This window comes from Ovis canadensis, chromosome 5 (genome assembly GCF_042477335.2).
Source record: "Ovis canadensis isolate MfBH-ARS-UI-01 breed Bighorn chromosome 5, ARS-UI_OviCan_v2, whole genome shotgun sequence".
Classification (NCBI taxonomy): domain Eukaryota; kingdom Metazoa; phylum Chordata; class Mammalia; order Artiodactyla; family Bovidae; genus Ovis; species Ovis canadensis.
In genome coordinates, this window is record NC_091249.1 from 34,510,190 (window position 1) to 34,515,589 (window position 5,400).

Genomic DNA, 5,400 nt, shown 5'->3' on the forward strand with positions numbered 1-5,400 from the left:
AAGTCAGCAGCCTTTCCCTCCTAGTAAAAAAAAGGAAAGTCTTTAGTCCTTAAGAGGACCAAAGTGTGGAAAACACAGGGCCCACTAGCCAAGCAGATAAGCAAGACTCGCCACACTTGCGCAGCGTGCACTCTGAAAATCTCATTCTCATACTTTAATTTAATTCTTTAAAAATGAATTATTTATTTGGCTGTGCTGGGTCTTAGTTCCAGCATATACAGGATCTAGTTCCCTGACCAGGGATCAAATCTGGGCCACCTGCCTTGGGAGTGTGGAGTCTTAGCCACCGGACCACCAGGGAAGTCCCTCCTCCAATTCTTTAGACGTGGTTTTCTTTAGTTCCTTGAACGCATTTATAAAGCTGATTTAAAGTCTTGCTCTGGGCTTCCTGAGGGGCAGTTTCTATGGACTGCTTTTTTTCCTGGGTATGGGCCATATATTCCTGTTTCTTTCTGTGTCTTATAATTTCCTATTGGATATTTAAACAAATATAATGTGTTGATTCTGAAAATCAGTTTACCTTAATCCCCAGGGTTTGTAATTGTTACTGTTTGTTTAGTGACTTTCCACAAAAAGTAAAGTTTAGTGACTTTCAGTTCAGTTCAGCCACCCAGGCATGTCCAACTCTTTGTGACCCCATGGACTGCAGCACACCAGGCTTCCCTGTCCATCACCTGGAGCCTGATCAAACTCATGTTCATTGCATTGCGGATGCCATCCAACCATCTCGTCCTCTGTCTGTCTCATCCTCCCGCCTTCAATCTTTCCCAGCATCAGGGTCTTTTCCAATAGTCAGTTCTTTGCATCAGGCAGCCAGAGTATTGAAGTTTCAGCTTTGGCTTCAGTCCTTCAATGAATATTCAGGACTGATTTCCTTTAGGATGAACCAGTTGGATCTCCTTGAAGCCCAAGGAACTCTCAAGAGTCTGCTCCAACACCACAGTTCAAAAGCATGAGTTCTTCAGCACTCAGCTTTCCTTAGCGTCCAACTTTCACATCCATACATGACTACTGGAAAAACCATAGCTTTGACTAGACAGACCTTTGTTGGCAAAGTAATGTCTCTACCTTTTAATATGCTGTCTAGGTTGGTCATAACTTTCCTTCCAAGGAGTAAGCATCTTTTAATTTCATGGCTGCAGTCCCCATCTGTGGTGATTTGGGAGCCCCCCAAAATAAAGTCTGTTACTGTTTCCATTGTTTCCCCATCTATTTGCCATGAAGTGATGGGACCAGATGCCATGATCTTAGTTTTTTGAATGTTGAGTTTTAAGCCAACTTTTTCACATTCCTCTTTCACTTTCATCAGAGGCTCTTTAGTTCTTCACTTTCTGCCTTAAGGGTGGTGTCATCTGCTTATCTGATGTTATTGCTGTTTCTCCCAGCAGTCTTGATTCCAGCTTGTGCTTCATCCAGCCCGGAATTTCCCGTGATGTACTCTGCATGGAAGTTAAATAAGCAGGGTGACAGTGCACAGCCTTGACGCACTCCTTGCCCAGTGTGGAACCAGTCCATTGTTCCATGGCTGGTTCTAACTGTTGCTTCTTGACCTGCACGCAGATTTCTCAGGAGGCAGGTAAGGTAGTCTGGTATTCTCATCTCTTGAAGAGTTTTCCAGTTTGTTGTGATCTACACAGCCAAAGGCTTTGGTGTAATCAAAGCAGAAGTAGATGTTTTTCTGGAATTCTGGACTTTAAATAGTGACTTTTAATTACTGACATTAATTAGTACATTAGTGACTTTACTTTTCTTTAAAGCTGTATTCTTTCTCATGTGTGGTCACAGAAGACTTAGCTTAGTGGTATATTGATGATTTGACAGAGATTTCTTTTAATGCCTTGAACTAATAAATCTCCAAGGTTTTGTTGGAGGGCTTTGTCTGTATGAGACGGTTTGTTCAGTCATGTCTTCAGTGCTGCAGAAGGTAAATTACACCTGGGTCAGTATTCTTGCTTGGGAAATCCCATGGATAGAGGACCCTATAGTCCATGGGGTCACGGAAGAGTGGGACATGACTGAGCAACTAAACAGCAGCAACCTCACCTTCACTTCTTTTTTGTAAAATACATGTATCTTACAAAATTTTAAAAAAATTGGTTGGCTGCTTCAAGTCTTAGCTTCAGCACATGGAATCCTCAGTCTTCCCTGCAGCATGTGGGATCTAGTTCCCTGACCAGGGATTGAACCCAGGCCTCCTGCATTGGGAGTGTGAAGCCTTAGCTACTGGACCGTGAGGGAAGTCCCACTGCCTTCACTTCTTGTATAAGTAGTTTCAAGGTCAGAGGTCAGAGCTTAGGGTCTTCTTAGGTCTTTCCTGAGTATGCACAAAGTTCTGACATACACATGAACTTCTAAACTCCTAGGAATTATGTTCAAGCTTGCTGAAGCCCCCACAGACATCTCCTGTAAGTTTTTTGGTTCCTCTCTTTTTGGTCCCGATTAGTAATGCTGCCTCGGCAGCTGCAGTGTCAGCCAATCATCACTGGTTGACTACAGCCGGTAGGGCTGTTTGCAGAATGAGCTGGAGTCAGACCGAATAAAGAATGGAGATTTTCAGTAAGCTGCCAGACAGGTCAAACACTGGCACTTGTGTTCAGCTGAAGATTTTGGGGAACTCCGTATCTATTCTGCTCTTTCCGGTAGTTGCTGCTTTCACAGGTACTGTAGTTATAGGGCTTTTGATCTTCAAAGCTACCACAGAGGGCGAAGGGAGTGGGTTTAGGGCAAGTTAAAATGCCACTGGCTTTTCTCCCTGAAATTCATCTGTTTTCCTTGAACAAACAATCCTTGGCTTGTTGCAAGCCTTAACTTCCAAAATTCTGAAAAAGGTTGACAATTTTTGATAGGGTTTTCATTGGTTTTATGGAGGAGCAGAGTTTTGGCAGACCTTACTCTTCCATTATTCTCCCTACTTTCTTCCCAGTTTCCCCTTCCCTTACATCCCTGAAGAAAGCAGAATTCCTTTACTTAGTAAAACCATACATTTATACTGATACTTCGGATTCAATCCAGCACTATAGGGTTCTTTTTATAGCTTTTCCCCTTTCTTGATATGCAAACATCTTTCTCTAACAATGAGAAACTCAATTATTATCTACAAATGTGTATGTATTTATTTTCATATGTAAAGTGGTTTGAAAATTGCCAACCCATACTTCAGTGAGAAATGCATTTACTTTTAAAAAGATGACTGACTGACTGCTTTGTTAACAAATTGTGAGGAGAGGGACCAAATCAGCTGAGTGCTGAAGAACTGATCAGCAAGAGCAGCTAAGTGATTCCTGATTATTTGGGTTAGATGCTGAGGATGGCTTGGACAAGAGCGGTGGTGGTTTCGATTATGAGGCATGGTCAGATTCTGGATATAATATTAAAGTTGAATCCATAGTATTAAGCTGATGCGTTGAATGTGAGATGAGATAAACAGAAAAGAGAAGATGTCAAGATATTTTCCTGAATGGTTGGAAAACTGGAGTGGTCATTCCTCCAAAGCTATGGGAGGTGCAGGTTCTCAGGGAAAGACTGGGCCATTTTAAGTTTCAGATGTTTATTAGATGTCCACGCAGGTGCAACCAGATATCCAGTTGTTGTCCAGCTGCTTGGTCATGTGTGAGTCAGGAGTTTAAACCCCTTTGGACTGGAGGCACATCTGAGGATTCAGCTCTACAAGACAACCAAAGGGGCAGCCAGCGCCCGTCCTCTGTGCCAGGAGCGCCCAGTGTGCTCCGGCCGCTTCCAGATGCTGCTGTTCTCTGTATCTCTGTCAGAAAGCTTTTTTCTCACCCCCTTTTTTTTAAACTCTGAAAGGCAGCTCTGTGGAAGATGCATATGGAAAGTCAGTAGCTTAACAGGCCCTGAAATAGCCGTCAGCTAGTGATTCTTGGGAGTTGGTATATAAATACCCTAGCTCTCTGGCTCCTGGGTTGGGATAATTCTGAGGTGCACGCTTTGCCAAATTTCCCACTCTCTCTGTGGGATTAAACTCCAAATTGCCTATGATTGTAGCTGGTTTAAGAACACACTATTCATTGGATGCTTTCTCATCACTATATATTGTGATTCCCTGTCTCCTACTGCTGGACTATAAAGAAAGCTGAGTGCTGAAGCACTGATGCTTTTGAACTGTGGTGTTGAAGACTTTTGAGTCCCTTGGACTGCAAGGAGATCAAACTAGTCAGTCTTAAAGAAATCAGTCCTGAATATTCACTGGAAGGACTGATGTTGAAGCTGAAGCTCCAGTACTTTGGCCACCTGATGCAAAGAACTGACTCATTGGAAGAGACCCTGATGCTGGGAAAGATTGAAGGCAGGAGGAGAAGGGGATGACAAGATGAGATGGTTGGATGGCATCACCGACTAGATGGACTTGAGTTTGAGCGAGCTCTGGGAGTTGCTGATGGACAGGGAAGCCTGGAGTGCTGCAGCCCATGGGGTTGCAGAGTTGAACACGACTGAGCGACTGAACTGACCTCCTACTGTTAACTTTCGCTTGAATCACTGTGTCAGGTTTTACTTCTGGGAGAGCTCAAACTAAGATAATTTTAAAGCTGTGGGACTGGATGATGTCACCAAATAAGTCAGTATAAGAAAAGAGATGCAGATGAAGGGTGAGCTCTAAAGCAGGGCAACACCAAAAGGTCAAGGAAATACAGAACCAGCAGAAGAAACTGCATGTGCAGGGGTAAGGGAGTCCTGCTTTGCCAGGGTTGGATTCTGTGAGAAAAACTTGTGAACGGAAGAGGGAAAAGAAAGTTGAGTTTTTATGCAAGACAGTGATACTAGGATGGACCATGGAATTTAAAGACCATGAAATTACAGGCATGAGGGACGGGAAGAACCGAAAAAGTGGTAGAATCAATGGATTGAAATCGTGGTGGGCTTCCAGTGCACTTTTCCAGCACGGTGCTTGCTAAGAATGCTGGTGAGGACAAAGAGCTGGGACTTCATGGAGCTTCATGAAGAGTTTCGTGTGACCTCTTTTGTTTGTGCATGCTTGCGAATAAATGTTTTTATGGATAGCAGAAAAAGAAATCTTGGTGGGCTTAAAGAATTGCTGGAGTTGGAGATCCCAGGAGTGAACTGTAAAGATACCAGAGGTCACTGTAGATGCTTAGAATGGAAACATGGAGAGCTGTGGTTATTGTTGTTAAAGGACTGGACTCTGGCTAAAACTATGGAGTGTCTCCTCACTGGAAGAAACAGCAAGGAGCTGAGAGGTCTAAATATGTTAGACCATCATTTGGATTCTGAAATTACCAGTGGTCATGAAATTAGTTTGGAGAATAATTCTCAACTGAGAGCTAAAATTGTCACTAAGTGGGAGTGACTGGGGCCAGGCTGGGGCCTAAAGATAACTGCAACAAGAAAGAGTAAACCGATGAGGTGACGCTTTCCTTAAAT